At 39.9% G+C, this 12,543-nt stretch overlaps 1 pseudogene; it reads left to right on the forward strand.

Moving 5' to 3' along the window:
* Positions 1 to 121: 121 nt before the first annotated feature.
* LOC139186281 (transaldolase pseudogene) lies at positions 122 to 10,518 on the forward strand (annotated as a pseudogene).
* Positions 10,519 to 12,543: the final 2,025 nt, after the last annotated feature.

Consider the following 12,543-nt stretch of genomic DNA (forward strand, 5'->3'; position numbering starts at 1 on the left):
AAAAATTGGAAATATCAAGGAAATATTTCACCAAAAGCTGGGCACAATAAAGGACAAAAATGGTAGTGACCTAGTAGATGCCAAGGAGATCAGAAAGAGATGTAATACATGGAAAGAATACATGGAAGAACTGTACAAAAACGATCTTAATGAGCCAGATTACTATGATGGAGTTGTCAGCCACCCAGAGCCAGACATTCTGGAGTGTGAAGTCAAGTGGGTCTTAGGAAACTCTGCTGTTTATAAAGCTAGTGGATGCAATAGAATTCTGGTAGAGTTACTAAGAACTCTAAGGGATGATGCCATCAAGGTGTTGTATTCACTATGTCAGCAAATCTGGAAGACTCAGCAGTGGTCACAAGACTGGAAAAGGTCAATCCTCACCCCAATTCCCAAGAAAGGTAATACTAAAGAATGTTCTAGTCATCAGATAATTTCACTTATCTCCTATGCTATTAAGCTCATACTTAAAACCCTACATGCTGGGCTTCAGTGTTATGTGAACCAAGAACTTCCAGATGTCCAAGCTGTGTTTAAAAAAAACAGAGGAACCAGAGAGCAAATTGTCAACATTCTCTGGATCACAGAGAAAGCAAGAGAATTCCAGAAAAAACATCTACCTCTATTTCATTGACTACAATAAAGCCTTTGACTGTGGGGATCATAACAAACTGTGGAAAGCTCTTGAACAGATGGGAATACCAGACCATCTTACCTGTTTCCTGAGAAACCTGTATGTGGGTCAAGAAGCATCTTTTAGAAACCTGTATAGAAAAACTGATTCAAGATTGAAAAAGGAGTATAACAGGGATGTCTGCTGTCACTCTGCTTGATTAACCTATATGCTGAGCACATTATGAGAAATGCCAGGCTGGATGAATTATAAGTGGGAATAAAGATAGACAGTAGAAACATCAACAACCTCAGATATGTGGATAATGCCACTGTAATGACAGAAAAAGAAGAGGAACTAAAAGGGATTCTTGATGAAGGTGAAGGAGAAAAGTGAAAGAGCTAGTTTAAAACTAAATATCAAAAAATATGAAAAACTAAGATCATGGCTTCTGGCCCCATTACTTCATGGCAAAAAGAGGGGGAGAAAGTAGAAGTAGTGGCACATATACCCTTCTTGGACTCCAAAATCACTGCAAATGGTGACTGCAGCCATGAACTCAGAAGATGGTTACTTCTTGACAGGAAACTTATTACAAACTTAGACAGTGTGTTGAAAATTGGAGACATTACTCTGCCAACAAAGGTCCATATAGTCAAGGCTATGGTCTTCCCATTGGTCATGTACCATTGTGAGAGATGAACCCTAAAGAAGGCAGGGCACAAAAGAATTAATGCCTTCGAATTGTGGTGCTGAAGACTCCTGAAAATCATTTGGGCAGCAAGGAGATTAAACCAGTCAATCTTAAAGGAAATAGATCCTGAATACGCATTGCAAGGACTGATGCTTAAGCTGAAGTTCTAGTATTTTGGTCACTTGATGTGAATAGCTAACTCATTGGAAAAGCCCTTGATAATGGGAAAGATTAAAGGCAGAAGGAGAAGAGGGCATCAGAGGATGAAATGGCTGGATGGCATCACTGATGCAATGGACATGAACTTGGGCAAACTTCAGTAGATGATGAGGAACTGCTAGGTCTGGCATATTACAGACCTTAGGGTTGCAAAGAGTCAGACATGACTGGGTAACTAAACAACAACAACAACTATACAGCAAGATTTTGTTGTATATCCTTCCTATATGTAACAGTAAAATCTTTATTGATAGTCAAATGATAATTTGTGTTGCTTATTCCTGAAGTAATTAGAATAATAGATTATTTTTACAGCAATATTACAAATGAAGCGGGATTTCTTAATTTTCCTTCTAGTTAATTTTTCCTTAAATTAATTAAGTGTTTCAATTGATTTCTTGATAGAGAAGAGGTAGATTGTGATAACCACACAGATCACTACCATTTAAAACAGAATTTCTGACTTTAGGCTAAAAGTTCCTTTGAAGTGACACGTTCCCAAAATGATTTCTATTGCTCTCGGCTACCTTTACCTAAGGCTTCCTCAGTGGCTCAGCAGTAAATAATTTGCCTCCAGTGCAGGAGCTACACGAGATGCTTGTTTGACCCCTGGGCCAGGAAGATCCCCTGGAGGATGACGTGAAAATCCATTCCAGTATTCTTGCCTGGAAAATCCCATGGACCCAGGAGCCTGGTGGGATACAGTCCATAGGGTCATAAAGAGTAGGACATGTCTGAAGTTACTTAGCAAGCACATTTACCTGAAAGTTATGATACTATCATTGAAAACTGCTGCACTGAATGGTGGGTTAAGTGACAGCAGGTAAGTTGGAGAAAGTACTAAAAAAAGTGAGGGACACAGTCCCCTCACTAGTCATTCATACACTTTGTAAGGTAAGTGGAAATACAGAAACATAGCACACCTTGAGTGACAGGTGCTGTAACAAAAGTAATATCAATGCCAATAAAGCACAGAGAAGGGAGTGGTTAACTGTTTGCACAGTCAAAAATAAAGAGAGATTCAGGCAATGCAATAAGCAAGGACAGGAATGAAAGACCATGGATGTTTAGGGAAATGAAAAGCCCACTTTGCCTGGAGCATCAACTGAAGATCCAAATAAAAATGAAGAAACTTATACAATGTGTAAAAATGAATTCAAAGTGAATCACAAATGGATGCATATAATTCTAACTTTACTGATATAATTAATATTATTGATGGAATTAATAGATAATATAAGAATTAAAGGATAACCAGAACTAACAGATAGCATAAATAACTCCTATAAATAACATGCAAACCAAAAGCCACCTAGTTAGTAAAAGGAACAATACATATTAGGCAATTCTCAAAAGAGGAAGCCAAAACAATCAAAAAACGTATTATAAGAAGTTTAATTTCACTACTCACAGAGAAAATAACAATGACATCAACTATAGATTCAGACTGGTAGAAATATGAATGATTAATAACACCTGCAGTACTTGTAAGCAATCTCAAAAATGACAGAATGATCTCTGTTCATTTCCAAGGCAAGTCATTCAATATCACAGTTATCCAAGTCTCTGCCAGACCAGTAACGCTGAAGAAGGTGAAGTTGAACGCTTCTTTGAAGACCTACAAGACATTTTATAACTAACACCCCCAAAAAGGATGTCTTTTTCATTATATAGGAATGGAATGCAAAAGTAGGAAGTCAAGAAACACCTGGAGTAACAGGCAAATTTGGTGTTGGAGTACAGAATAAAGCAGGGCAAAAGCTAATAGAGTTTTGCCAAGAGAACACACTAGTCATAGCAAACACCCTCTTCCAACAACACAAGAGAAGACTCCACATATGGACATCACCAGATGGCCAACACTGAAATCAGATTGATGATATTCTTTGCAGCCAAAGATGGAGAAGCTCTGTACAGAGAGAGAAAAAAAAAAGACTGGGAGCTGACTGTGCCTCAGATCATGAAATCGTTATCGCCAAGTCCAGACTTAAATTGAAGGAAGTGGGGGAAATGACTAGACCATTCAGGTATGATCTACAGCAAATTCCTTATGATTATACAGTGGAAGTGAGAAATTGATTTAAGGGACTAGATTTGATAGACAGAGTGCCTGTGAACTATGGTCGGAGGTTCGTGACATTATACAGGTGACAGGGATTAAGACAACCCAAAGGAAAAGAAATGTAAAATGGCAAATTGGCTGACTGGGGAGGCCTTAAAAATAGCTGTGAAAAGAAGAGAAGCGAAAAGCAAAGGAGAAATGGAAAGATATAAGCATCTGAGTGCAGAGTTCCAAAGAATAGCAAGGAGAGATAAGAAAGCCTTCCATAGTGATCAATGCAAAGAAATAGAGGAAAACAATAGAATGGGAAAGACTAGAGATCTCTTCAAAAAAAAAAAAAAAAAAGAGATACCAAGGAAACATGTCATGCAAAGATGGGCTCAATAAAGGACAGAAATGATATGGACCTAACAGAAGCAGAAGATATTAAGAAGAGGTGGCAGGAATACACAGAAGAACTGTACAAAAAAGATTTTCATGACCCAGATAATCATCATGGTGTGATCACTCACCTAGAGCCAGACATCCTGGAATGTGAAGTCAAGTGGGCCAGAGGAAGCATCACTATGATCAAAGCTAGTGGAGGTGATGGAATTCCAGTTGAGCTATTTCAAATCCTAAAAGATGATGTTGTAAAAGTGCTGCACCCAATATGTCAGCAATAGAAAACTCAGCAATGGGCACAGGACTAGAAAAGGTCAGTTTTCAATCCAATCCCAAAGAAAGGCAATGCCAAAGAATGCTCAAACTACCACACAAGTGCACTCATCTCACACCCTAGTAAAGAAATGCTCAAAATTCTCCAAGCCAACCTTACAGCAACACAGGAACCGTGAACTTCCAGATATTCAAGCTGGTTTTAGAAAAGGCAGAGGAACCAGAGAATGCCAATATCTGTTGGGTCATTGAAAAAGGAAGAGAATTCAGAAAAAATTTCTATTTCTGGTTTATTGACTATGCCAAAGACTGACTGTGTGGATCACAATAAATTGTTCAAAATTCTGGAAGAGATGGGAATACCAGACCACCTGACCTGCCTCTTGAGAAATCTGTATGCAGGTCAGGAAGCAAGAATTAGAGCTGGACAGGGAACAAGAGACTTGTTCCAAATAAGAAAAAGAGTATGTCAAGGCTGTATATTGTCACCCTGCTTATTTAACTTATATGCAGAGTACATCATGAGAAACGCTGGGGTGGAAGAAGCACAAGCTGGAATAAAGAATTCTAGGAGACATATCAATAACCTCAGATATGCAGATGGCACCACCCTTAGGGAAGAAAGTGAAGAAGAATTAAAAAGCCTCTTGATGAAAGTGAAAGAGGAGAGTGAAAAAGTTGGCTTAAAGCTCAACATTCAGAAAACTAAGATCATGGCATCCGGTCCCATCACTTCATGGCAAATTGATGGGGAAACAGTGGAAACAGTGGCTGACTTTATTTTGGGGGGCTCCAAAATCACTGCAGATGGTGATTGAAGCCATGAAATTAAAAGACACTTACTCTTTGGAAGGAAAGTTTTGACCAACCTAGTTCAGTCCAGTTCAGTTCAGTCCAGTTCATTTCAGTCACTCAGTCATGTCTGACTTTTTGAGACCCCATGAATTGCAGTATACCAGGCCTCCCTGTCCATCACCAACTCCCGGAGTTCACCCAGACTCACGTCCATCGAGTCAGAGATTCCATCCAGCCATCTCATCCTCTGTCATCCCCTTCTCCTCCTGCCCCCAATCCCTCCCAGCATCAGAGTCTTTTCCAACGAGTCAACTCTTCGCATGAGGTGGCCAAAGTACTGGAGTTTCAGTTTTAGCATCATTACTTCCAAAGAAATCCCAGGGCTGATCTCCTTCAGAATGGACTGGTTGGATCTCCCTGCAGTCCAGGGGACTCTCAAGAGTCTTCTCCAACACCACAGTTCAAAAGTATCAATTCTTCAGTGCTCAGCTTTCATCACAGCCCAATACTCACATCCATATATGACCACTGGGAAAACCATAGCCTTGACTAGACGGACCTTTGTTGGCAAAGTCATGTCTCTGCTTTTTAATATGCTATCTAGGTTAGTCATAACTTTTCTTCCAAGGAGTAAGTGTCTTTTAATTTCATGGCTGCAGTCACTATCTGCAGTGATTTTGGAGCCCCAAAAAATAAAGTCTGACACTGTTTCCGCTGTTTCCCCATCTATTTCCCATTAAGTGATGGGATCAGATATCATGATCTTCCTAGACAGCATACTAAAAAGCAGAGACATTACTTTTCCAACAAGGGTCCATCTAGTCAAGGCTATAGTTTTTCCAATGGTCATGTATGGATGTGAGAGTTGAACTATAAAGAAAGCTGACTGCCGAAGAATTGATGCTTTTGAACTATGGTGTTGCAGAAGACTCTTGAGAGTTCCTTGGACTGCAAGGAGATCCAACCTGTCCATTCTAAAGGAGATCAGCCTTGGGTGTTCATTGGAAGGACTGATGTTGAAGCTGAAGCTCCAGTACTTTGGCCATCTGATGCAAAGAGCTGACTCCTTTGAAAAGACCCTGATGCTGGGAAAGATTGAAGGCAGGAGGAGAAGGGGACGACAGAAGATGAGATGGTTGGATGGCATCACCAAGTCAGTGGACATGGGTTTGGGTGGACTCTGGGAGTTGGTGATGGACAGGGAGGCCTGGTGTGCTGCGGTTCATGGGGTCACAAAGGGTCCAACACGACTGAACAACTGAACTGAACCAAATTGATAATGCATATTTAAAAACATGAATGAAAAAGATCCACACTTTTAGAAAATAAATGATGGAAAGAGTGTTTTGTAGAAATGGGGTATAAAGGAGGCTAAAGCAATTGCACCCAATGAATTATAAAATTCCTATAAAATACTCAAATGAAACATTAGTATTTGCTGAATATTGGCAGCAGCAGGATTCATAACTTTTTAAATTAATTTTTTGAAATATTTTCATACTGTAAAATATAAAAACAGATATAAAAGAAAAATGAAAGTGAGAGCTCTGGGTTGACTTCTAGCTCTGGTAATAACTTTAATAGAATTTTAGGCATGGGGCTAGAGGAACAGTATATTTGAGCAATGATATATTTAAGCATTTTCAAATTTAAATGATCATAAAAAAGCCTGGTAAGAATATAATATTTGATGTACCAGGAAGTACACTCAGCACCTTACATATATTATCTCATTTATCCCATAGCAATCATCATGTAGAATGAGTCAGTTTCTACTATAATTCTCTTCTATACAACTGAAAAAGCAGAAAAATACTTAACCTAAAAACATTAAGTATTTTGTCCAAGATCATATTATCTGGTGGTGGGCCAAACTGGGATGCAATAAACCCAGTAAGTAAAACACCATATAGAATGTAGTCTGAACCACCAGAACAACCTCTATAGACTTTAATAAGGAAAAAAATTTCTCTGTGTACATCAGAAAACTCCTGCCTGTTACTTAATATGCATCTCAATATCTCAATTTTACTGATAAAGTAAATGAGCCTAACTTTCAATAGAGTTTTTATGATAAACTTAAATGTACAAATACTGGTGAATATAAAATATCTAGTGTCAACTGAAAAAAAAAAAAAAAACAAAAACACATACTGTAAGACCTGTGAGTTTAAATTTTAATCAGGATCTTACTGCGGACTATAGCCTGGAAAACAGCTTCTCAGATAGCTCTGAAGAACTGCTCCAAACAGGTAGGGAGGGAAGGACTCCCTACCTGTTTGGATCAAAATTCTCCAAGCCAGGCTTCAGCAATATGTGAACCGTGAATTTCCTGATGTTCAAGCTGGTTTTAGAAAAGGCAGAGGAACCAGAGATCAAATTGCCAACATCCACTGGATCATGGAAAAGGCAAGAGAGTTCCAGAGAAAAACATCTATTTCTGCTTTATTGACTATACCAAAGCCTTTGACTGTGTGGATCACAATAAACTGTGGAAAATTCTGAAAGAGATGGGAATACCAGACCACCTGATCTACCTCTTGAGAAATTTGTATGCAGGTCAGGAAGCAACAGTTAGAACTGGACATGGAACAACAGACTGGTTCCAAATAGGAAAAGGAGTACGTCAAGGCTGTATATTGTCACCCTGCTTATTTAACTTCTATGCAGAGTACATCATGAGAAATACTGGACTGGAAGAAACACAAGCTGGAATCAAGATTGCCAGGAGAAATATCAATAACCTCAGATATGCAGATGACACCACCCTTATGGCAGAAAGTGAAGAGGAACTAAAAAGCCTCTTGATGAAAGTGAAAGAAGAGAGTGAAAAAGTTGGCTTAAAGCTCAACATTCAGAAAACGAAGATCATGGCATCCGGTCCCATCACTTCTTGGGAAATAGATGAGGAAACAGTGGAAACAGTATCAGACTTTATTTTTCTGGGCTCCAAAATCACTGCAGATGGTGAGTGCAGCCATGAAATTAAAAGACGCTTACTCCTTGGAAGGAAAGTTATGACCAACCTAGATAGCATATTCAAAAGCAGAGACACTAATTTGCCCACAAAGGTCATCTAGTCAAGGCTATGGTTTTTCCTGTGGTCATGTATGGATGTGAGAATTGGACTGTGAAGAAGGCTGAGCGCTGAAGAATTGATGCTTTTGAACTGTGGTGTTGGAGAAGACTCTTGAGAGCCCCTTGGACTGCAAGGAGATGCAACCAGTCCATTCTGAAGGAGACCAGCCCTGGGATTTCTTTGGAAGGAATGATACTAAAGCTGAAACTCCAGTACTTTGGCCACCTCATGCGAAGAGTTGACTCGTTGGAAAAGACTCTGATGCTGGGAGGGATTGGGGGCAGGAGGAGAAGGGGATGACAGAAGATGAGATGGCTGGATGGCATCACTTACTCGATGGACATGAGTCTGAGTGAACTCCGGGAGTTTGTGATGGACAGGGAGGTCTCACGTGCTGTGATTCATGGGGTTGCAAAGAGTCAGACACGACTGAGCGACTTATCTGATCTGATCTGATATGATTTCTGGCTAGGGAATATGTACAGTCAAGCACACACTTTGGTAAAATATCACTGCTAGTCACAAATAACAGATATCCCAGTTAATGATTTTATGCTTTTCTACATATGTGAAATTATAAGAATCTGTGTTTATTAAAAGTCTTCCTAAAATAGACATCAAACTTGGTAAGATGCTTGTTTTTCCAAAGCACAGAATGCCTCGTCCAGTTTTCCCCCAAAACCCTTCCAGGGTGCACTGTCAGTCATCGACTGAAGGGGCTAGTGACTTAACCTTATAGGATAGTGAGGAAAATCCTTTGTTTTATGCTGGCAACATCTCTTCCCCCAATGGTCAAGCTTTCTTTCACTCCCTGTCCTCCTGCTCTTCCTTTATCAAGTATTCGCCATAAGAAAGGCTTATAAGAAAAATGCTGTTGTTTTGTGCTTATCAACAGTGATGCTATGGCTAGAAACATGTGGGAGCATTCATCTGAGCCCAAAAATCTCCCCACAGATAACTCTCCTTTCAAAATTTATGCTATGGCTGGACTAGCCCTTGTGATTCTTATTATGACTGCAAGATGCCCTTAGTCATAACCATAATGAAACTTTGAAAAACAAAGTTTATTACACACACTTCCCAGAGGGTACACCTGGTACCTCAGAGTGAGGTGGGGAAGAGTAGTGAGGTGGGGAGGTGAGGAAGTGGGGGAGATGGAGATTTGGGGAGGTGGGGAAGCAGGTCTGGGCTTCTGATTTTATTTGGTCGAGGGTGGGGGCCTAAGGTTTCACAGGTTCCATTGCTTATTGGTAATTGAATGCATAAGAGTGGTTAAGTGCCAGACGGGAAAAGCAAGTGATCAAAAGGTCTATTATGAAGTCAACCAGTTACCAGATATCTCTAAAACAAAGGAAGGGGGTGGGGCCTATGGGGGTAGGGAGTAGGATGTCCCCTCCCACAGACTCTCACCAAGTCCTGTTTCCAGGTGAAGCTGCAGAGGATGGATAGTGTGCTGGACCAGCTCAAACAGTTGATTGCAGTGGAGGCTGACACAGGCAATTTCCACCCTATTGACTAGTACGAGCCCCAGAATGCCAACACCAATGCATCCTTGATCCTGGCCATGGCACAGATACCCATCTATCAGGAGCCGGTGGAGGACGTCATAGCCTATGCAGGAGTCTCGGTGGGTAACAAGAGGAACAAATTATAAATGCTCTTGATAAACTTTGTTTGCTATTTGGAGCAGAAATATTGAAGAAAATTCCAGGATGGGAATTCATGGAAGTGGATGCAAGGCTCTCTTTCAATAAGAATGCCATGTTGGCCCAGCCCAGCACCCCATCAAGATATACAAAGAAGCCAGGATCATCAAGGACTGGATTCTTATAAAACTGTCATCCACCTGAAAAAGAATTCAGTCTGGAAAGAAGCTAGAAGAGGAGCATGGCATGCACTACAGTATAACCCTACTCTTATCCTTTGCTCATGTGATGGGCTATGCAGAAACAGGTGAACTCATGTCCCCATTCCTGGGTTGTATTCTCAACCAGCATGTGGCCAACACATACAAGAAGTTGTAGGAACCTCTGGAGGACTCACTAGTAAAGAGTGTCAACAAGATCTGCAACTATTACAAGAAACTCCACTGTAAGATGATCATCATGGGTGCCTCCTTTCACAGCACTGCTATGTCAGGGCCTTGGAAGCCTGGTGCTGTTTTCTCACCACCTCACCCCAGGTCAAAGACCACAGCACGATGGTGCCTGCACTGTTCGCCAAGGCGGTCCAGCTCTGGAGAAGTTCCACCTGGATGAAAAATTCATCTGCTGACTGCACAAGGAGGACCACATGGCCATGGAGAAGCTGTCCAATGGGATCCGTAGGCTTGCTGCAGAGACTTTGAAGCTGAATCAGATGCTGATGAAGGAATGTTCAGCATGGAGAATGGAAAATAGCACAACTCCTGAAGCTGGACCACAAGATCTGCACTATCTTTGAACTGGGGCCTAGTTGCACATGTTTTGCAATGAATCTTGGATTCTTTACTACTTGGAATGAGGAGGAACCATAGATACTTGATTATATGTAAAACTTTTTTTAAATATTTTATTTTATTTTTTTTTGTTGTTAAATAGATAACCAGTTGGAGTTTGATGTGTGATGCAGGGCATCCAAAGCTGGTGCTCTGTGGCAACCTGGAGGGATGGGGCAGGGAGAGATGTGGGAGGGGGTTGAGGGTGGAGGGGACATATGCTTGCCTATAACTGATTCATACTGATGTATGGCAAGAACCTTCACAATATTGTTAAGTAATAATCTCCAAAGTAAAATAAATTAGAAAACAATAAAAATAAACAATAAGTGTAGAAAAGATCCTCCCCTAAAAGCCATCGGAGAGTGTAGGTCTTTTGAACATGAGCTGCCCATTCTTCTTGCTTGGTGCCCTGCAATAAATGCTGTATTTTCCTTCATTGCAAACTGGTATTAATAGATTGGCTTTGCTGTACATCAGGTGAGCACATCCAAGTTTCATTTGGTAACTTTGGTTATTCCAGCCAAAGTAGAACCAGTGAAGATAGTTCTATAAAATATTCATAGTTGGAAGACTTAATAGAAGGAAGCTATTACTTTACACATAGGAGTCTTTTATGTTATATTCTATATGTTGAACACTTTAGACAAACATAACAGAAAGAAACTAGCCTAATTTCAGAAAAAACTGCTCTTCCAAATACTAATTTTTGAAAACTTCTGTTGATATAATTTATTTACACTTTGAAACCAAATTTATTCTAACAAAAAATCTTGCTTTTTTATAGTTAATTCCATTAAGGAGGATAAGCAATGATAATTTTCATAATAACTAAAAATAAGATATTTTTCTTAGGAGGAAAAAAATGTCCAAAGTGATCCAGGTGGAACTGTTTCTAAATTGGAGACATGTCTTTAAGTGATACAAACTGACAGTTTCTCACTTTGGAAATTCTGTGCTATGTTTTGAGTTTTCCTGAACCATCACCTTCCCTTTCTTGTCATAAGTAAAACCACACAGCAAGTCACATGCTGAAATAAGCAGAAAATTTCTGAAAACAAGAGCCAATACCACTAGGAGAGATCTGGGTTGGCAGGAAAAAAAAAAACAGTCAGTCCGAGCTTTCTTTTTTGTCTTTGGATAATAGAAAATGCTCAGATTTTCTTCATACCTATATCTCAAAAATATTTAACTTTAAATCTTTGTAAGTTATTATTAAATTTAGTGTTTTAAAGATCATGATATTCTCTATACTGTAGAGCTCTTTCAAAGCTCATTCTCTCACAGCAGTTGCATCTCTTGAGAAAAGATAGCATGTAAATGTCCACCATAACAGACCTACCTGGCCAAGTAAAACATCTCCTGTCCACTATCTAATTTAATATCTGAGATGATGTGGTGAACACCCTACTCAACACTGGATAGCTATCAGGGAATCTTTTAATCCACTCTATTTATTGTCTTTGAGGCTGCCCCAGTGGCGCTAGTGGTAAAGAACCTGCCTGCATTGGCAGGAGACATAAGAGACTTCTGTTCAATCCCTGGGTCTGGAAGATCCCCTGGAGGAGGGCATGGCAATCTCCTCAGTATTCTTGCCTGGAAAATCCATAGACAGAGGAGCCTAGTGAGCTACAGTCTGTGGGATTGCAAGGGGTTGGACACAACTGAAGAGACTTAACACACACACACACACACACACACACACACACACACACACATTTATTGTCTTTACCCTCCAGTGTTGAAAGGCACAGTGAAAATACTGACATTGGAATAAAAATATGAGTGAATGTAAGAGTAAGGAGAGGGTAAAAGAGCAATCTTAGATTTCTGTCTAGAAAGGAAAAATATACATAATACTTAAACTTGTATATTTTATAACATGATCATAAATTTTAGAAGAGTAAATTTTCAAGAACTAAATACTTGGTGAGACCACAATCTATCT

This window comes from Bos indicus, chromosome 12 (assembly GCF_029378745.1).
Source record: "Bos indicus isolate NIAB-ARS_2022 breed Sahiwal x Tharparkar chromosome 12, NIAB-ARS_B.indTharparkar_mat_pri_1.0, whole genome shotgun sequence".
NCBI classification, from domain to species: domain Eukaryota; kingdom Metazoa; phylum Chordata; class Mammalia; order Artiodactyla; family Bovidae; genus Bos; species Bos indicus.